The sequence below is a fragment of the Rhineura floridana genome, chromosome 5 (assembly GCF_030035675.1).
Source record: "Rhineura floridana isolate rRhiFlo1 chromosome 5, rRhiFlo1.hap2, whole genome shotgun sequence".
Taxonomy (NCBI): domain Eukaryota; kingdom Metazoa; phylum Chordata; class Lepidosauria; order Squamata; family Rhineuridae; genus Rhineura; species Rhineura floridana.
In genome coordinates, this window is record NC_084484.1 from 163,013,362 (window position 1) to 163,036,037 (window position 22,676).

The 22,676-nt window shown below is 44.3% G+C and overlaps 1 protein-coding gene across 1 annotated transcript in view; it reads left to right on the forward strand.

Moving 5' to 3' along the window:
• The window catches only part of PDGFD (platelet derived growth factor D), a 248,993-nt gene that overhangs the window by 18,637 nt on the left and 207,680 nt on the right, over positions 1–22,676 (forward strand). The window lies entirely within an intron of this gene.

Consider the following 22,676-nt stretch of genomic DNA (forward strand, 5'->3'; position numbering starts at 1 on the left):
TCACTTATGGGCTACAAACCTGAAAGGGCAGGATTAGAGCAGCCAGCTACGAGCTCATTTAACTGAAGTTGTGGGTGGGGACTGACGTTTTGGTGTATATCTCGGGAACCAGACCACCTAGAAACTTAATTTTTAAAAATAAATAAATAAATAAAGCTGAGAGTCCAGAGATTCAGATGACTTACCTGGACAGCACCCCAAAAATCCAGAGTCTCCAGGCAAAAACCAGACACCTGGTAACCCTATCACCTAGTGACATGGCTGAGTGGGGATTTGAACCCTGGTCTCCCAAGTCCTCTTCTGACACTGTCTGCTACACTACACTGGCAGAGGAACATAAGCTGCCTTATACCTAGGGAGACTATTGGTCCACCTAGCTCAGTATTGTCTACACTGACTGGCAGCAACTTTCCAGAGTTTCAGACAGGAAGCCTCTCCCAGCTCTACCTGGAGATGCTGGGGATTGAACCTGAGACCTTCTGCATCCAAGGCTTTTCCACTGAGACCTTCCCCAAACTTATGGCCTGCTAAACCCTATGGGCTGGATCCAGAACAAGTTAGTTGAACTTAGGTTCCATTTAAATCCATGGGACAAGTTAGCCATATCTTTTCAGACCTCTGAAAATGGTCTGGGGAAAGCCCCATGGAGTAGCTCCACCCCTGACATTGGGCATGCCAACTAGCCCGGCCTCCTGGTATCCACAGGGACAGAATGAATGTCTGCAGGAAGGGAGCCTTTGCGCTTGAATAGGCACCAGAGAGCCCCACATCTCACTGCTTCACAGAGATATGAAGTCTTCTTAGCACCTTCTGCCAGCCATCTTGTGAAGCAAGTGACAAATGGCCAGCCCTACTTTTCAGACTTCAGATGATCTTGCTTCATGTTGTCACTAGTGGTGCCTTCAATGGTAGGAAAAAGGCAGCTTTTTTTGGAAACCAGTTAAAAGTTTGCTATAATCAGGTGATATTTAAATTTTGTTAAATAAATCAATAAGCTCAAGAGCTTTTTACTAAGTTGTCGTGACTGATGCATCCACCAATCTAACTTCATTCCGAGACAGATGAGGAGGTCCTTGGTGGCCTATCTTACACTGAGAGAAGGCTAATGTGGGCTGATCCCCAACGGAAGGACACAAAAGGCGAAGAGGTGGACTTTATGCTGGAAAATTGAGAACAGGCAAGCACATGGTTAAACTGTGGAATTCACTCCTACAAGATGGCAGCCTCCATCCTGGCCCTGTCACCCCTATCCTGCTCCCAGGATGACCACCAATTTGGATGGCTTTAAAAGAAGATTAGACAAATTCGTGGAGGATAGGGTTGTCAGTTGCTATTGGCTATGATGGCTGTGTTCTCCCTCCACTGTTGCAGGCAGAATATCCCTGAATACCAGTTGCTTGGAATCGCAGGTGGGGAGAATGCTGTTGTGCTCAGGTCCTGCATGCAAGCTTGTCACAGGTATTTGGTTGGCCACTGTGAGAACAAGATGCTGGACTGGATGGGTCATTGGCCTGATCCAGCAGGCTCTTCTTATGTTCTTATATTTATGGAATGAGATGATTGTGTGTGGACACTTTCAACTGCCACTTTCAAAACCTTGCCTGCTCGTGCTGGTCATGGTGGTGGGGTATTTTATTTTTTATTTATTGCACTTGTATACCGCCCCATAGCCGAAGCTCTCTGGGCGGTAAAGCACAATGCAACAATCCAACCTTGAGGTTAGCATAGATTACTGTAGCCAGGATATCCCTGTCCAGAGAGGGTCACAGTTGGGCCACCACCCTAAACTGATGGAAGGCACTCCTTGCCACTGAGGGCACCTGTGCCTCAAGAGACAGCAGTGGATCCAGTAGAACCCCCAAACTATGAACCTGCTCCTTCAGAGGGAGTGAGACCCCATCTACAGCAGGCCACACACCACTCAGCCAGTCAGAGGAACCACGCACCAACAGCATCTCAATTTTGTCTGGATTAAGCTTCAGTTTATTGATGCCATCTTCCAGCTAGTCTGCCCATAATGAAAGAAAGGCACATTTTTTTGTCTAAAACAGTCGATATAATTAGAGATGCCATGCCCACTCTGGGACCTGCTTGTGAAGGGTGGATGAAAAAGGTATACTTAATTTAGCCTGGTATTCTGTAAAACTCATCTAAATATATATTCACTAATAGGCAAAAAAACCTTGTGTTTTAAGAATGTACCTATAGCCAACAGATATTTCTATCAAACTTTAAAAAGCAGGGAAATTGGCCAGCTATAGTGAATGCCCCAGGGTAGCCAGAGACCTGACTTCTTCTTTGAGATATTGCACTGCCCTACAAATTTGTAAAAATGCAGATACAATTTGGGTTGGTCTTTCACAGTCCAATCCACTTCCTGTGTAGCTTGGAAGAATTTGGTAACAGTCCCTCTGAGCATATGGTGAGTGCCTGTCATCTCCAAAGATGGAGAATTACATTTTTGTATGTTTGTTGGTATTCTTCTTACTTTGCTTCTTTCCTATGTTACTACTGTTTCTATAGAGCATCTAACCTAGAAAATTATATTCCTCTCACTATTCATCTTAGAAATCTGTATCAAATTTATTTTTATTAATTTCAAAGCCTTTTTATTGGTCAATATCATATTATGGTGAAGACAGCCTTTTGCGTTTCAAACTGGAGGTTATGTTCTATTTCTATTTTGGGTGCATTAACAGTTGAATCTGAAACTGTAGTTTGATGCAAAATGTGCAATATGTTGCTACTTAAGCAATTAATCTAGCTGTTGGAAAAAACAAACTTGGCCTGCCCAAGATGCATGTGTTCAGCCTGCTATGCCTAAACCATTCCACTTAAGGAAGGGTGGACACAGTCAATTAAAAACGAGTACACCTAGAATTTTGCTGGAATATATTTCACCTTCCACTGTTTTATCTTGTGCAAACTGAGACACTCCTTATGTCTATTGGAGACTATTCTGCAGAATAGTCACTGCCATTATTCCACAATTGTTTCTGTAGTGTAAATTATGCAAAGTGTTGCTGTACTTTACATATTCACAGAAACAGAAGCAAAAGAAAATCCTTCACTAAAACTGCAAAAAAATTAAACATATTTAAAATGACTATCTGAACGATATCATCTGTCTTAATATTGTTGCTTTCTCCCTATTTAAATAAGATCAGCACAGCACATGTCTTATTTCTGTTATTTGGGCTGATTGCAGGTGTTGCCACCACTCACCATATGCTCAGAGGCACATTTTACCAAATTCTTCCAAATTACACAGGAAGTGGACTGGACTGTGAAAGACCAGCCCAAATTGTGTTTGTTTTGACAAATTTGTAGGGCAGTTCAATAGAGAGGAGGTCAGGTCTCCTGGTCCCCTGGTGCATTCACTATAGCTGCCCAAATCCCCTGCTTTTAAAAGATTAATAGAAATATCTGTTGGCTATAGGTACATTCTTAAACTGCAAGGGTTTTTTTGTTTTTTGTTTTGCTTATTAGTGAATTTCCCTGCTTTTCAATCCAGGAGGTAAGAAATGGAATCCTCTGCAAGTTTGTTCAGAATGGATTGATCATTTGCATGCTTATTGAGTTCAATGGGATTTACTTCTCTGCATCCATGCTTAGCATAGGTGAAACTGACCTTGGGGGAGGAGGAGAAGAGAGAGGGAGGGATGGCTGGAGCGGGCAGGGAAGGAGGAAGAAGAAGGAGGGGATGGGAGGAAGAAGGGAGAAGGAGGGGAGAGGAGAGGGGAGGGGGAGAGCGGGGAGGAGAGGAGAGAGGGGGAGGGGAAAGGGAGGTGTGATCATTTGCATGCTTATTGGGGTCAATGGGATTTACTCCTATGCAATCATGCTTAGGATAGGTGAAAGTGACCATGGGAGAGGAGGAGAAGGGGAGAGGCCAGAGGAGAAGGAAGGAGGAAGGGTGGGGAGGGAGAAGAAAGAGGGGGAAAGAGGGGGGTTGGAAGGGGAGGGGTGAGGGGGCAGTAGGAGGAAGGAAGGAGAGGGACAGGAGGGAGGAAATAGGAGGGAGGAGGAGGGAAGGGTAGGTTTGATCATTTGCATGCTTATTGAGGTCAATGGGATTTACTTACATGTAATAATGCTTAGCATAGGTAAAACTGACCATGGAGGAGGAGGAGGAGGAGGAAGGGGAGGGGAGAGGAGAGGAGAGGAAAGGAGGAAGGGAGGGGAGGGAAGGGGGAGGAGGGGCAAAGGAAGTAGAGAGGGAGGGTTAGGAGGGAGGAGTGGAGGGCAGGTTTGACCGTTTGCATGCTTTTTGAGTTAAGTGGGATTTACTCCTGTATAATTAGGCTTAGGATAGGTGAAACTGACCTGGGGATGAGCAGGGGAGGAGGAGGAGGAAGAGGGAGAGAAGGGGATGAAGGATAGGGGGAGGGAGGGAAGGAGGGAGGGGGAGGAGATTGGGTGGGTGGGCACTGGGCAGAGGGAAAGCCCCTCTCCAAAGGGAAAACATTGTGAACAATATCATTGTTTTTCAGGGTTTTCCCCACCTTTTTATTCTACAGCAGGCACATGTAGTCTCCCACCCAAATTTAAACCAAAGCTGTCCCTGGCCACGCCCACATCAGACCTTTATTTAACTTTAGACAGTCATGGCTTCCACCAAATAATCCTGGAAAGTGTAGTTTGCGAAGGGTACTGAGAGTTGCTAGGGGATGCCCTGTTCCCCTCACAGACCTTCATTCAGAGCGGCTGACTGTTAAACCACTCTGACCACTGGAGTGCTATCAAGGGAACAGGAGTCTGTCTCAAGTGAAATAAAGATCTGGGGGGGTGGCCCCCTGATTAGGCAAGCCCAGCAGCTGTGAGTCTGGTTTTTAGAACACTGATAGTTGGTTCTTACTGAGCATGCCTGGCCTTATCACTGAGTTCAATGCAATATTTTTTAAATTACTCAAAAATCAGCCAGGCATTTTTTGAACTTTTAAACTGCAGAAGATGGTCAGAGTATGGAGCAAGGCCAGTAATAGCATTACAAGTATTCTGTGAACATGGCTGTTTTTAATTATTTTCAACAAATTATGAGACCACTCACAGAAAAAAATCCAACAGGGGTCTGGATTTTTCTCTCTCGTTTTACACTTTTTATACTCTTGATTTTCTCTGACTGTTTTGTATATTGCCATGAAAACTTAAAGAGTTGTTAAGCAAGCATTTCTGAGTTCAGGACTATAAGTCTGGTAAGGTTTTGTTTTGAAATGAGCTTATGGAAAGCAGCAGTACGGTATGGGGGTATTTTCAATTTAACATTGCGGAATGTGAAAAATCCATGCTGGCTATAGTATATAGCGACTCTCATGGCTGTATAATTACAATGACTTATATCTCTGATTTGTTAGTCAATGTCTTAAATGTGTGGTTTTAGTTATTAACTGCATCCTCCCAGGATCCAGAGAAAACTTGCCTGAATTGCTGTTTGATGCTTTAAAAATAAAGGGTGACATCTAATAATGTCTGCCTGCTTGCTCAATGCAAATCCATCTGTGCAATGAGACTTTCAGTTTTTCTTCCCCAGCCTCCTGCATTCCCCCAAAATCTGCTTCAGAGGGTCACCAAACCCTCCAGAGGTGATTTTGGGGGCACACAAGGGCCTGCAGGGCGAAGGAAAGGAAGAAACCCCATCGGGCAAGGGGACATACTGCTCGTTCTGTGTTGGATCTCACCCACTATTTGTCTGTCATAACTCTGTAACCCCATCAGATCTGTTACATAGAGAATTGTATCCAACTAAGTGATAATCAACGGAACCAACTGTCAAACTGATACTACCTGTTAGCTACCAAGCCAAGTTCAATGTTTTGTTGTTGACATATAAAGCAATAGTTCCCAAACTTTTTTCCCCGTGGACCACTTGAAAATGGCCAGTGGTCTTGGTGGATTACTTAATGATTGTTCTGTTTTTAAAATGTATATGTTTACCCAACCTTTCCAGGAGTCTGACTTTTTAATTCTGTCTTGTACACTGCTCAGCTTTATTTATGATACATAGTTTTGTTTTGTTGTTATTTAGCTTTTGGGAAACTTTATTGCATGTCATTGTTAAATATTATTTTTATGTACACAGAGATGTTGTATTATATGTAACAATATACATTTTCAATAATAATAAAAATGACCCACTGAAATCAATTGAAATTTTCATTATTAGCCTAGGTTAGGTGGCATCCTCTTATCAACCCATACTTAGATCCTGTTCTAATTAAAGTTTCCTTCTTAGAATTCAGAGAGTAAGCAAATTAGTTTCCTTTCCTGCTAATTACAATCTCCTGAGAGTTACCCATCTTCCCCCCCCCCTTTTTTTTGTTGGAGGAAATCTTGAGTTACTTATTCCTGTGTTGCATGTGAAGTTGGCAATACACAACCCTTGGATTAGCCCTTGTGCAGCAGAGTGTTATTAAATTTATGGACTATTACTTCCTGTTTTTTGAAGTGTGAAACTATGGAGGTTTCTTTCAGCAGAGAAACTGTCTAGGTGCTCCAAGTTCACTGTTAAACTGATGGGCATTTATTTGTTCCAAATGGTTACATACCTGTACCTGCCAAGTATTCATTTTTAGACTGGGTCAGAGATAGAAATATATTTTTTAACTTCAGGATATGCCTTGCTATGCAGCTTCTGCAATTTATAAGATACTAGTACGGTATTGTCTAACCAGGCTGGCAACAACTCTCTGGGGTTCCAGACTGGGGACATTCCCAGCCCTAGGTGGAAATGCCACAGATTGAACAGGGGGCCTACTGCATGCGAAACAAGCCCTCTGACACTGAAATGGGACCTATGTGCCCAGTCTCTGTACATATACAGCACAATGGTATGCATATTGAATCGGAAGTAAGGCCCACTGTTCAATGAGTTTACTTTCCATATAACTGTGTATAGGATTGTAGGCTGTGTTACTATTATTATAAACAATTACGTGATACTAGGCTTTAGGTGTACATCTGAAAACCACAAGTCTTTTTGCTTTAATTTTTTTCAAAAGGTGATTGATCTGTGTTGGAAACATTGCTATAGTCAGTATATGGGAACAAAAAGTACCCACCACTAACCTTTCTAAAAGAACACCACTGATACTTCCAGTTGACAAAACAGTCCTAACCATGTCTACTGAGAAATAAGCCTTGTTGAATTCAATGAGGCTTACTCCCAGGTAGCTGTGGTATGAGCTGCAGCCTTAATCTTGAATCCAGACCTTTAATCCTTGATGTGGAATTTGTACTCCAGATCTCTTCAATCAAATAGGAAATGGTACCCAATTTGCGACAGGTTGGATTTGTCAGCCTTCTACATTCTTGTGCTGGACTTTCACGGCAAAGGACTAGTAAACTCTATCACAATGTTCCTTTGGCCTTTAAAACTGTTCAATACGAAAATGGAAGGAGGGAGAAATGCTGAGTCATGGTAGCAAAATGCATCTGGCTACCACCAGAGAGGAGCACATGTTTTGCTCTCTTTGTTTGTTTGCTTAACCACAAAGAACTTAAGCCAACATAAGCAAAACTCAAACAGCTGCATGATTTATTAAAAAACATCTTAATTTATAAAATAATACTTTTCTGGCTGAGATTAAGTCTGATAATTGAATCTCCAGAGAGCTGGTGTTGTGGCTGAGAGCACAAGCTAGAAACTAGAAATACTTGGCTTAAGTTTCACATTAGCATCAGTAATAGTACAGAGAGTGTGCTTCAGCAAGCTGATGGTTTGGCTCCAGCACTCATATATAATATAGGGATGGCAATAATGGCCTACATTGTAGGGTTGTTACAAGGTAATGAATGCTAATCACATAGTGCTTTTCTGTCTGTTACTCTAATCTTACAAAAATCTTATCAAGTTCAGCTGATTGTTGGGTCTTGCTAGGTCCCTCTCAAAACACTATCTTGCGGAGCACTTTGGTAAGTGCTTCTAAACCACATCTTTACATGCTAGCATAATATATGATGTCAAGTGTAGAGCAGGTGGCCATGGCTTGGCAAAAATGGACAAACCAGACAGGCCTAATTAGGCCTGCAGGCTGCCCAGTCCTGGTCCATAGCCCTGCCCCATGGTTCCTTCTCAGGAAATTGTATTCAGCGGTAAATTGCTTCTAAATCTGGACTTGGCATATCACCATCATGATGACTAGTAGCCATTAACAGAGTCATTCCCCATGAATTTGTTGAATTCCTCTGTCCACTTCACCATATTTTGGCTGGAACATGGGGAGGGGGATGAATTATTATACCAATCAAGCCAAACCTATGTCAGTAATGCTTACTTCCAAGTAAGTGAGTTGAGGAATGTAGCCTCTGGCTTGTCTGTTGAATACTAATAAGTGCCTGGTGTTGCTCAGGAATTCTAAGAAACAAAAAAAAATTAGTGCAGTTTTGAAATGTTCAGTCCACCATCTTGATTCAAAATAGCACCCAACTGTATCCAAACATGAGGAAAACCTGCTCCTTGATCTCAGGAACCACCATGCAGAATTTGGTTACAATATCTTGAGAGGTGTCCAAATGCATAGCAAACACAAGAGACAAAGAGACAAACAACTTTCCACAATATATAGTAGAGATAGATTTCCTTCCTTTAATTCTATTGTAGGGAAATAATTCACTAGACATCATAGTTTTTCTTTTCTTTGTTTGGCTCTAAATCTATCACCTCTTGTGTATTGTAACCAACAAATATGTTTCTTAATTAAGTGGATCTGTGCTTTGTTGTGAGTGTAAACAGAAGTCTCAAATATGCCAAGATTTTACCGTAGTGTTTGGCTAAGCTACTGAGAAAATGGACTATAATTGTGCTTGAGTAGTGTTAGGCTTCAGAAATTTTCCTGTGAACTGCTTCACAGACTATGTCCTGGTCTTGTTGCTCAAATGGAAACCCCAGAAAGGGGAGGCAGATCCTTGGGAAGATCTGGAAAAATTATGTGTCAGCTCTAGGGATGTAAATTTTGGTTTACTCAGTTCCTCATTTTTCCATTCTTAAATTCAGTTCTCCACATTTCTGCAATTAAAAAAAATTGATATTCTTCAGCATTTTAGTGCCAATTTCTTTGAACAAACACATTATTGTATGAAGTTTTGACTAATGTAACACATTTTTGCAAGCAATTTCTCATAATATAATGCATTTTTGTATGTTATTTTCACTAATATCTTCATTTTTATGCACACTTTCCTCCTAATATATGCTTTTTGTACCCATTGGGTAGTATTCAACACTAGTCATACATATAGAAGACTCACTGATGTTAACGGATAGGACTGTCTTAGGTTTATTCATTTCATTGGGTCTACTCTGAGTAGGAGTCAGTTGAATAAATCCCATTGTTTGATTGGAGAAGTATCACAAAATTTGGATAAGTATGAATTTCAAAGGATAACCAGGTATTGGTTCTCATATTGTTTTGGAAAGTGCAAAGTTCTCTCGAAACCACTGTCTAGTATATTTGCAAAACTGTGGAGGATGGGTGAAGTGCTGAATGGCTGGAGAAGGGTTAATGTTGTCCCTATCTTCAAAAAGGGCAAATAGGAGAAACTTGGGAACTACAGACCAGTTAGCCTAACATTGATCCCTGGAAAAATTCTGGAGCAGAGTAAATATAAATTCTGGAACAGAATATAAAGAGGTCAGTCCGTAAGCACCTTGAAAACAATGCAGTGATTACTAGAAGCCAACATGGATTCATCAAGAACAAATCCTGCCAGACTAATCATACCTCATTTTTTATTGGGTAACCTCCCTGGTAGACTATGGGAATGCTGTGGACATAATATATATTGACTTCAGCAAAGCTTTTGACAAAGTACTCCATGATATTATGATTAAAAAGCTAGCCAAATGTGGGCTGGATAGAATAACTATCAGGTGGATCCACAGTTGCAGTCGAGGGGCGAAATAAGACACAGAGACATCAGCTTGGGTTGAACAAGGGCCACTTTATTAAATTACAGCAAACAAAAACCCAATTTAAAGTGACCTGCAGAGGGAAACCTAGGTGCGGGAACTGTCTATAAGCAAGTAGCTTGCCACACAGCTCTTGGGCGACCAGCCCCTGCTGGGGCAAGGGCAAGCCCATCTGCTTACCCTTTACCCCGGCCACACCTTGTAGGTGAGTAGTGGGGCCTTCCCACGTCATCCCCACCCGGGGCCGTATAACCCCTGGGTAGATGAGGATAAGTTGGCCCCAGAAGCAGCCCATATCCTGCTCTAGAGCCGTAAGGCCCTGAGAGACAGGCCCTCCGGAACTGCCAATCACCTCCAAAGGTGCCTAAGGGGGCCACCTAGCTGTCCTTACCTATTTCCCTTCCCGCACCTTCCCACACCAGTGAAAGATGCATAGCCCGGTAGGGCATTGACCTGTCTAATACATTCAAGTTAGCCAAATAAGCCAAAACTGCCTATTAAACACAACGCCCCCTAACCCAATTCCATCCCACTCCCATGGTGTGGAGCAGGCAAAAAACCTGCCCACCAACGAGGGTGGGCAGGATAAAAATTCCTACTCGGCCTGAAGCAACCCCTAGGCACACCATAAAAGAGGGAGGGCGGGGTGGGTGTCACGCTGGCAAAGAGGAAGGTAGGAGGGGCGGCTGGACTTAAATAAGCCCCAAAACCCTGCCCCTCCACACTGCACATCGCACGCACACAATAGGTGCGACGCGCGACGTTGCCCCAAACAAAGATGGAGGCGGCAGCTTCGCCCCCATCTGCAACCATGCCCCACTCATCAGCTGCGCAGCGAGCGGGGCATCATTTGCAGTCGAGGGGCGAAATAAGACACAGCGACATCAGCTTGGGTTGAACAAGGGCCACTTTATTAAATTACAGCAAACAAAAACCCAATTTAAAGTGACCTGCAGAGGGAAACCTAGGTGCGGGAACTGTCTATAAACAAGTAGCTTGCCACACAGCTCTGGGCGACCAGCCCCTGCTGGGGCAAGGGCAAGCCCATCTGCTTACCCTTTACCCCGGCCACACCTTGTAGGTGAGTAGGGGGGCCTTCCCACGTCATCCCCACCCGGGGCCGTATAACCCCTGGGTAGATGAGGATAAGTTGGCCCCAGAAGCAGCCCATATCCTGCTCTAGAGCCGTAAAGCTCTGAGAGACAGGCCCTCTGGAACCGCCAATCACCTCCAAAGGTGCCTAAGGGGGCCACCTAGCTGTCCTTACCTATTTCCCTTCCCGCACCTTCCCGCCACAAAAGGGGGACAAATCTCTATTTAGTACCCCTTTACCCCACTGCCGAGAAGCACCTCTCGCAGACACCTCTGCAGGTCTCCCAAATATGTCGTTACCTGCATCTGACAGGTGAACGCCATCGGCCCTGTGTCGTTCACCCTTCTAATGCTGAATGGGAATGCGGAATGGCTAACCCCCCATGCCCAAGAAGAGCCAACCAAATCTGCCGGTTAGCCTTCGTTCGCCAAACCCTGCGTGGGAGCATGCCCAAAAGTAACTGAGGCCGTCGTAGCCTCTCCGCTGCATGTCACACATGCTCACCAACTGAGGGCCTTGCCCTGAGTAACTGAGGCCGTCGTAGCCTCTCCGCTGCATGTCACACATGCTCACCAACTGAGGGCCTTGCCCTGAGTAACTGAGGCCGTCGTAGCCTTTCCGCTGCATGTCACACATGCTTGCCAACTGAGGGCCTTGCCCAGCGCAACCGAGGCCGTCGTAGCCTCTCCGCTGCATGTCACACATGCTTGCCAACTGAGGGACTTGGCGTTAAGTAACTGAGGCCGTCGTAGCCTCTCCGTTGCATGTCACACATGCTTGCCAACTGAGGGACTTGGCTTTAAGTAACTGAGGCCGTCGTAGCCTCTCCGTTGCATGTCACACATGCTTGCCAGCTGAGGGACTGGGCTTTAAGTAACTGAGGCCGTTGCAGCCTCTCCGCTGCATGTCACACATGCTTGCCTACTGAGGGACTTGGCTTTAAGTAACTGAGGCCGTTGCAGCCTCTCTGCTGCATGTCACACATGCTTGCCAACTGAGGGACTTGGCTTTAAGTAACTGAGGCCGTTGTAGCCTCTCCGTTGCATGTCACACGTGCTTGCCAACTGAGGGCCTTGCCCTGAGTAACTGAGGCCATCGTAGCCTCTCCGCTGCATGTCACACATGCTTGCCAACTGAGGGACTTGGCTTTAAGTAACTGAGGCCGTCGTAGCCTCTCCGTTGCATGTCACACATGCTTGCCAACTGAGGGACTTGGCTTTAAGTAACTGAGGCCTTTGTAGCCTCTCCGTTGCATGTCACACATGCTTGCCAGCTGAGGGACTGGGCTTTAAGTAACTGAGGCCATTGCAGCCTCTCCGCTGCATGTCACACATGCTTGCCTACTGAGGGACTTGGCTTTAAGTAACTGAGGCCGTTGCAGCCTCTCTGCTGCATGTCACACATGCTTGCCAACTGAGGGACTTGGCTTTAAGTAACTGAGGCCGTTGTAGCCTCTCCGTTGCATGTCACACGTGCTTGCCAACTGAGGGACTTGGCTTTAAGTAACTGAGGCCGTTGCAGCCTCTCCGCTGCACATCACACATGCCAGCCAACTGAGGGCCTTGCCCTTACGTAACCGAGGCCGTCGTAGCCTCTCAAGCTGCATGTTGTCCCATGCCTGCCAACTGAGGGTCTTGCCCTTAAATAACAGAGGCTGTCGTAGCCTCTCAAACTGCATGTCGTCACCTGCCAGCGATCTGTGGGTCTTGCCTCAAGCAACTGAGGTCATTGCCACCCGGGGGAAGGACCACCACTTGTGAAACCGTCTGTACTGAATTATGCTGGAATAAAGTGGGTAGGAGCCTATCCAAACGCATTCCTCTCCGGGCACGCCACTGTATTGCAGCCCATCGACTGAGGCCCAACTGTGAGCCCATGCTTGATTTCAAGGCCCTCCTGGCTGCCCAGAAGACTATGCTGAGGCCGCCTATTAGGATACGCGTCTGCTCTGTCCCCGTCCAGCAGCCTGACAAAATAATTATAACTTGTTAGGCTTCCAAATTCCCAGGCCCTCTAAAAGGGGTGAATATAGCCATTATAAACCTGAGGACGAGCGTCCAACAGCCTGCACCTTTGCCTGGGAAAACCCAAGACCTGCTGCCGTAGAAGCAGCTGTAAAAGCCCGCTTTGTGAGCACCCAAAACTGGTATTTTGTGAGGGGGTCCTCGCTTGCATTGGGGAATAAATATCCTTCTCCAGATCCCCCTGGCCAATTTACGGTCTGCCCCATACATCTCTGGTCCGTCTGAGACCTTCACAATTGTATATGGGCACAACCCCCCCATCCACGGAGACATCTGATAGCTGGAGGGCACGTCAAGACAGGTCTCACTTGGATCCAGCCATCACCTTACCTATCCTAAAAGCTCCAAAAAGCCCAGCATAAGGGCTACTGCCTGGAAAGTCCGGCTTCATAGCCGGAGGAGCATACTGTATTCCCACTGGCTCACCATACCCAATAAAATGTCCAGTGAGAAAGGGCAACGGGGATAGGGAAAAAACCACCAGCCTAGCTATGAAGGAAAGTCCCGCCAGCTTACCTTGAAGTGCTTGGACTAACAGGCCCCTACTCCTGCCATCCACTGGGAATTTCAGCGGGTGACACAACGGAAAAGGCCATTCTGGCACATAGCCCTTGCCGGCCCAGAATTCCTGAATTGCCCTACCTGCTCTGTGGCAGCTGGTGAGCGTACTGGGGGCAATGGAATCTACGGGAAGTCCAGCGCGCAGTTCACAAGAATAGGCCATGTTTGCACAGCCCCTACAGCCCTTTCAGCATTCCGAGAGCTGGTGATCACACTAGGCCAATGGATAGGCTTATGGCCATCTCCGACTGGGGTAGATCATCCCTACTCTCAGCTGTCAAGGGAATCCCCAGGTACATAGCCATACTATAAGCTGTGACCTCAGGTGCTAACATGCATCCCAAAATCTGCCATACCCCTGAACAGCCAATCACACAGATAGTGCCCCACTACTTCTGGGCCCACATGTCTCCTGATTGCTCCGTCCCAGAAGAATCTGAAGCACTCCATGTAAGAAATATAGCAGTCCATAGGCAATGTTCTGCCGCATAAATGCATAAGGCACTTCTGCCACATGCGTGCACCATGTTAAATGAAGTGTAGCGCATGGTACCTAGACTATCAGGTATGAACCACTTACAGCCGAACCCCTTCAATAAGACTGGTGGTGAATCAGGTGTAATTTGCATCTTTACACTCTGTCCCTGGCAAATTACTGCCATAACGCAAACAGATCAAAGATTGTAGGCCATGAAGGCCAGCCTGGAGTTGGAGGCCACGAAGGCCAGTCGGGAGTTGGAGTATGGGACTAGGTTATCAAAAGGAAAACACCATAACAGACAAACCTTCCCTTAAACCGGGTAGCCAGCAAGCAAAGTTCGTAGTACCTTGAGTCTAACCGGGGAGGGACACATGTCCTTGAGCAGCTTATGCTGGGGGCTTCTACTTACCCCTTTGAAGGGCTCTTGCCTCCTATCTCACTGTTGCATATATCCTTCTGCCAAAGGGAAGGAAATCATTTATGAGTAAGTACACTTACCAACTACTAGTTCATTGCATCTAACCCAGTTCCCTTAAAGCAGAGACTTCAGGTAATTGTTATCAAAAATCCCAACAAAGAAAGGTTTTGTTATTGTTGTAAAGTCATCAGGAAAGGGTGAAGAGTCTGCCTGGATCTTAAAATGCAGCCTCTGTGTCAAAAACAGAGTCTAAGCTTGCATCAAGGCAGCCCTTGTTTCAGTAAAGTCCAAGATCTTGGAAATGAGGATAAGATCCTGATAAGTGATCTGTCTTTCCTCTTTATTGCTATCCACCCATTCAGCCACACTATCATCTGCAAGACCTGCAATTCCCTGCAGAAGTTTGCATGTCCTTCTGTAAATATAACAAATGCCATATGCCTTGTTTTTGATATGAGACCAAATTCAAATAAATGCAACTTCTCAGAGTTAACAAGGAATGTGTAACTGACACTTGGAAAAGGATCACTGTCACCTAAATAGTGGTTATGATTTATACATTTCCCAGCAAACCCTGTCATCTGTGCACACCATTAGTATCCAAATATGAAAGGCCCAAAGGCTCACCTGGCCCCTCAAAGGCCACATGTAATATAATAATAGAATTAACTACTTCAACCTACTATATTCCTGGGCCTAGCAGGAAGTCAGAAGCCTAACCACAGCATTCGGCCCAGCAAGCCCTTAATAAAAGACCCGCTCCAGCCCCCGCCACTCCTCCAGGCTCATGACCGCCTGCCTCCTCATACTACCTTCCACCAAGGAAAATAACTGAGTCCTAATCTGCCCACAAACGTGACCTAACTGGCATGTAAATGCGGCCTGTGCCGCTGCAAACAAGCGCCTCCGAAATGGCACCAACCATGCGGCCGAGCCAGAATGGGCGCTGTCGCTCTTCTCCTTGCTCTGCTTCGGCCCTCGTCGTCCTTCAACGTCACGCTGGCAAAGAGGAAGGTAGGAGGGGCGGCTGGACTTAAATAACCCCCAAAACCCTGCCCCTCCACACTGCACATCGCACGCACACAATAGGTGCGACGCGCGACGTTGCCCCAAACAAAGATGGAGGCTGCAGCTTCGCCCCCATCTGCAACCATGCCCCACTCGTCAGCTCCGCGGCGAGCGGGGCATCATTTGGCTACAGAATTGTACTCAAAGAGTGCTTATCAATGGTTCCTTCTCAAACTGGGGGGAGGTAACGAGTGGAATACCGCAGAGCTTGTTCCGGGGCCCAGTGCTCTTCAACATTTTTATTAATGACTTGGATGAGGAGGCACAGGGAAAGCTTATCAGATTTGCAGATGATACAAAATTGGGAGGGATAGCTAATACCCTGGAGGACAGAAACAAAATTCAAAGGGATCTTGATAGGCTGGCGCATTGGGCTGAAAACAACAGAATGAAATTGAACAGGGATGTGCAAAGTTCTACACCTAGGAAAAAGAAACCAAATGCACAGTTATAAGATGGGGGATACTTGGCTCAGCAATATTACATGCGAGAAGCATCCAGGGATTGTTGTCGACCACAAGCTGGATTTGAGCCAAGAGTTATATGGCTGCAAAAAAGGCAAATGCTATGTTAGGTTGCATTAACAGAAGTATAGTCAGAGCTTGGAAGTAACTAGTTCCAAGTAACTAATTACTTGTAATTCATTACTTTTTTGAGTAACGACTGGGTAATTCCTTTACATTTTGATTGTAATAGAACTAGGAGTAATTGTACTACTTTTGTGGAGTAATTGTAACATTTCCAGAATTACTGTGGGGCATTATTGGGGGGGGGACCAGGGGAAGTCTTCTGCTCCTCTGTTTTGTGGATGGGTAGGAGGCGACGAGGGAGGAGGCAGAGAGTGAGACAGGGTGGAGTGGAGAAAACAATTATTTAAAAAACGGATAGTGGTGGTGAAGAATGGAGGGGAGGAAAAAAGGAACTGGTGGTCAAGAACATGGATAAAGGAGGAGAAGGAGGCAGAGCAGAATGGAGATAAAGAAGTGTGGAGGTGAAAGATGACAACGTGTGTGTGTGTGTGTGTGTGTGTGAGAGAGAGAGAGAGAGAGAGAGAGAGAGGGAGAGAGAATACTGTGTTTGCACTTGGCACACAAAGTGGCCTCCACCACCCTCTCTGGCTACTGTGCTGCATTTGCAGTATTTTAACTTTTTTGCATCTCAGGGGAAAATGTTTGCTTGAGTGAGTGTTCCTTAGTTGGTGGCAGGGCAGGGTCCGGGATGTGGTTAAGTGAGAGAGATTATGCTGGCTGGCTGAGGGGGGGGGGGTTGCACTTGGTTTGACGTGCAAAGATCTGAGTAGTGGCCTCAGCCTCCCTCCCCACCACCCTTACCAGTGGAGAGACCACCATTGCTATCTTATGAATAAAAATAATTATTCTACTACCTCTGTATGTGTTTTGTTTATTGTTTAATGTTGGTATGACAGTGCCTGTGCTTTGGAACCCCCTATTGACATTAGGCAGGAGCCCTCACTATATAGAACAAGACACTTCCTGAAACCTTGTTTCTTTCAGCAGGCCTACCCAGACAGATATTGTAGTTACCTATGTTTGTTTTAAAAGTTTTAATAATTTTATTTGTGTTTTAACCATTTTTGTACATCTGTTTTTTAAACAGTTTTATGAAAAAAGATAACAAGGGCCAACCTAGATGAAACATTAACTGTGTCTTTGCAGTTAATATGCAAATTTTTATATGTAAAAAAGCAAAACAGCAGCTGCTCTCTCTGTGTGTGCATGTGTGTGAAATCATTATCAGAATGACAGCAGATGGAGATGGGGAGTTTAACCCTTTCTTCCCCTGCTGTGGTCCTGATGAAAATTGCTTCTTTGAAGCTGCTATTTGTATTGGGATGAAATAATCCCATTTGGCGCCAGTCCAGAAAGGACCATACCATGAAGTATTTTAGCATATCTGAATCAAACTGATGTTCTGTCCTTTTCCAGTTTGTTTATTTATTTATAAATATAGGTATAAAATATTTTTAGACCACTCCTCATACAAAATATCAGGGTGGTGTACATCCAAATTTACAAAAGAGATAAAATACTATTAAAAACAATACAGAATGATCATAAAAATGACTGGTTCATCTTAAAAGTTTAAGCCACTGAATAGGCCTGTTGACATCAAAAGACTTCAAGAGCCATCTGAAGGTTAGAAGCAACAATGCCTGCAGAATCTTTGCTGGAAGAGTGTTCCACAGCATGGGATTGGTGCATCAAACGTTGAAGCCAGTCAGGCTTTTGAAACACAGGGTATAGCTAGCAGTGTTCCTTTTGATGATCTATGTTATCAACCTGGGATGTAAGGGCTCAGGGTGTCCTTAAGGACTTTATATATTAATACAAGATACTTGAATCTGGCCTGGTTGTATATGGACAGCCAGTGCAGATGTTTTAGCAGTGGTTCACATGCTGTTGGCCACATGCCTCCATCAACAATCTAGCCCAGGGTTCTTCAACCTTGCATCCCCAGATGTTGATGGACTACGAATCCCATCATCCCTCACCATTGACCATGCTGTCTGGGGATGATGGGAGTAGTAGTCCAGCAAGATCTGGGGACCCAGGTTTGAAGAACAGTGATCTAGCTGCTGCATGCTGCACTGGCTGGAGCTTCTGAACCAGTTCCAAGGGCATATCTCCCAGAACGCACTACAATAACCAAGTCTTGAGGTTATTAAGACTACAATGGCCAGGCAATCCGGATCCAGATACGGACATAGCAGACAAAGCTGGTAAAAACCACTCCCAACCACAGAGGCCACTTGGGGCTCTAATGACATATCCAGGAGGTCCTGCTACTTCAGCGGGAATGCAATGCCATCCAGAATAGGCAATTGGCCTATCTTTTGGACAAGGACACCACCTACCCACAATGCCTCCATCTTCCCAGTTTTCAAACCCAGTTTATCGGCCCTCATCCAGTCCACCGCTGCATTCAGGCACTGGTACAAGGCTTGCACAGCTTCTCCTAATTCAGCTGTTATGGAGAAGTATAACTGCATGCCATCAGCATACTGATGGCACCATGTCCCCAGACTCCTGATGACCACTCCCATGACAATGGAGCAATATCTACCCTTCTAGTACCTGAGGAGTCCAGGTAAAAAAAAGAGGAGCAGACAGATGTCATAGAATCACCAGATTATTTGACAATGGTTATCTTTTTTGAAAAAAAAATACTAACTTTCCATTTTATTATTATTATTTTACAAATGGTGACTTTATATCTTGGCAACGCAATCTTTTCTTTCATTTTACCGAATCACAGCTTAAAAATACACTCCAGCAGATGGTGTAGATGTAGGCCCAGAAGTGAAGGAGATAAAATAAAATAAAAATCTGATATTATGCATATCTGCAGGCTTTATTTATTTGGGCAAAACTGATCTTTCTACTTCCAGGCCATGGCAGGAGGCCCTGAATCAGATGTTATGGAGCCAAAGTCTGGCAGGGAACAGTAGGATGATCTGAGTTCATTGCACTTGGTCATTTAAAAGCCAGCTCATCATGAGTAAATACAGGCATCCATTTATCATGCTGGTGCACTGGGTAGCATAAATGTCACATCGGGCCAGTCCCAGACATTTTGTTGCCTGAGGTGGAACAACAGATAGCACTCACCACTAGGCATGAGGGAGAAATTAGGTTCAGTTCGTATTTAAAGCAGAACCTATTAAATCCACACTTTCCAAAACAATATGAGAACCAAAACACAGCCATCCTTCAAAATTTGCACTTACCCGAATTTTGTGATGCAGTTCACCAACCAAACAATGTTTATAAAAATGCATATGGTAGGAGAAAATGTGCATAAAATGAATATATTAGTGAAAACAGCATATGGAAATGCATTATATTTGGACAAAATTGCTTGCAGAAATGAGTACATTAGTCAAAACTGCCTACAGAATGTCCCTTATTAGGAGAAATTCACACTAAAATGCTGAAGAATTTCCATGAGGATTTTTCTTAAGAAAAGCCGTTTTGCAAATTGCTTCAGAAATGAGGAAAACTCAATTTCAGATTCGAAAAATGAGAAGCGGAGAGAACCGAAACGGAAAGATCCTTCCATCCCTACTAACCACCACCATACCCACCCGTGTCAACGTGGTACCCAAGGATAATCATTCCATTTTGGAACCAGAGACATAAAATCCCACAAGGGCCTTTATCTTCCTTACAACATGAATAAAAACTGCTAGCCATGACAGCTAGGTGGCAGGTATGCTTCTAAATCCCTGTTGCTAGGAATCGCAGGCAGGGCGAGGGCTGTTGCGCTCATGTCCTGCTTGCGGGCTTTTCTTGGGCATCTAGTTGGCCACTGTGGGAACACAATGCAGAATTAGATGGGCCTTTGGTCTGATCCAGCAGGATTCTTATGTTCTTTCCCTGGCAATAAAATAGCAATGAATTACATAGCCAATAATTTACTGCCCCTTCACGGCCAGCAAAATCATCTTCCTGAAAACGCTTCCTCATTTCGATGATAGAGCCAGCCCTGTGATCGCATAGCAAGTCAGTCATCTGTAATGTTACATCATATCTAAACACAGTCAGAAATCTGGAAAACAACAGAGTGGTAAATTTCTAGAGAGAGAAAAAGAAATCAGTCAATCAATCAATCCACAGGTTTAGCGTAGTAGGTGAGAATCCAAACTCACAGATGACATCCTATGATGATATAAAGTCTGCAGATCCCAGTTTTATCGAAAATTAATCAACTACAGCTTTGGTTGATTAACTGAGGAGAGTTTAATCAATGGAGGCAAATTTTAATTGGTGGATCTGAGACTGAAAGGTACACTATTATTTAAAGCCATCTCCAAATAATATTAAAGATGGCCATTTCTCAATGAACGGGAGGGTTTGCAGATTAAGCTGTTTCACATTTCTTCCAACAGCCTCAAAAATGCATTCATTTTAAGATGACAAAATACAGAATTATTTGATTGTAAATGATTGCAAAGCAAATGATTAATCGACTAAAAATAGCCTCAGTCAGTGTTAATATATAATACTTTAACTTTACAGGTTTTGCAGACAGTACAGGAAAATAGCTGCATTTTACTTGAAAATTACCTCATTTCTTATGCTCCACTTCAATCACTGAGTTCTTCTGATGGGGCACTGTTAGCAGTCCTACATGCCCCTCAGATTCTGCTGACCTTTACCAAGGGGCAAGCCTGTAGTGTGGGTGGCCCTGCCCTGTTGAACTCCTTCCCAGTAGAGGTTCAGCAGGAGTCACACCTACTTGTTTTTAGGTGCCTTCTAAAAACTATAATTCAGACAGGCTTTTCAAATCTAAGATTCTTTGCCAATCAATTCTTACTGATGTAAATGTTTTAATTGTAATACTGTGTTTTTAGTCTCTATACCGCCTTATGATACTTTATATAAAAGTATAGTTTATAAATATTTAAATTAAATAAAATAAGTATTCCAAATCAGGCCACAGTGCATGGATATTGGAGGGTAAAGGTGAAATAGACATAGTGGGATACAAGCAGAAAGAATGAATTGTAACTCGCAAAATCCCACCCTTTGTCACCACTGAAAGTTTTAAAATAATGAAGACAGAGTCCAGAGACAAAAGATCCTGATAATACTTTACTGGCTAAACTGGACAAAAACAGTGTATAATTTCAAGATAAATAAAGAGGTTTTGTCTTTCTTAATTCAGGTCTTGTACAGAGCAGAGAGACATACAACCAAATATAAAGGGCGGAAACTCCCTTAGAACTACACAGACAATCAGACAATGTGCTGTCACAGCCTAGATCATGCCACTCTGCCTGGTTGCTAGGCAATGTCTCCACCACAACCCCTTGGTTGGCTGATTTACTAATAACAGAATTAACCCTTATGTTACAAACTGAAAGATCTGTTATGTTGCACTTCCAATACTCAAAAGGTAAAGGTGTCCCCGCACTTGTAGTGCGAGTTGTTCCCGACTCTTAGGGTGACGTCTTGCGACGTTTTACTAGGAAGACCTTTCTTTATTGTCCGAAGTTTATATCTTTGGTGCCTGAAGTTAAATCAGATGATAAACACATTTTCTACCATGATATCTAGAAATATGAGATCTAGAAACTTACAACAGCAGCTGTTAAATAAAAGTAAGGGGGCAAAAGAAACCATGTTATCGCTACTACTAATGGTGGCCCCACCCCCAAGAAACTGCTGCAAAATTTCTTTCCCCTCCCCCTTACAGAAGTTTGATGAAATCCCCTGTTCCATCATTTTATCTGATATTGTGGAAAATTTCAAGAGGCTATTTGGACACAGCTCTAAGATGTGTTATTTCCTATGGCATGGTTCCCTCATTTGAAGCTTGAGGCAGTGAAAGGCAAGAGTGAGAGATAACATCAATAAATCCCTCTGAACTCTCTTTTGGGGAAATTGTTTATTGCAATTTGTATGGCTAATTTAAGAAATGTTGAAAGGGATTCCAGGAAAATCTATAGCTTCCTTTTCTGCCTCCATCCATCTGTCAGTTGAGGCTGCTCTGATCTGTGAATCAGGTCGAATAAGTCTGGCTGAAAAAGGGCAGCAAGAACGTAGCAATGTTTATCCATATTAGAAAACGCCCTGCAATTGACTGACACACTATATCCTTCCTAGAAACCTGCCTATAGCTCGCACAAATTGAAGTTCCGTTCAACTATTCCCCCCTTCACCTATACTATTTGCAAGATTATAAATAATCCATAAAGGCTGGATTAGAAGGAACAAACTTTAGTTTGCAGTGTGCTACTGCAAAACTATGTACAAATTTGAAACTAGTAAGATACCCTGCAGCTTCCTTGCCCTCCCGGTCTCTCCCAGAACTGATTTCTCCCATACAACCATTTCTAGATCATTTTAGTTCCTACTCACATTACACAGCCTCCTCCAGCAAGCCCTCAGCCCTCTAATAATCACCATACCCTCGCCCACTCCTTCCCACCCACTGGTGCTGTTGCTGCTACCACAGTGGCAAACAGGAGCAATGAAGACCGAGGTGATTTCTTCCCATTCCTCCCCATGTCTGGCATGCTGCAGGGAGTCCTGGGAAATGTAATTTTCCCAAGGTCTACTGTGACATCTCTTGGGCTAACTACATTTTTCAGGAGCACC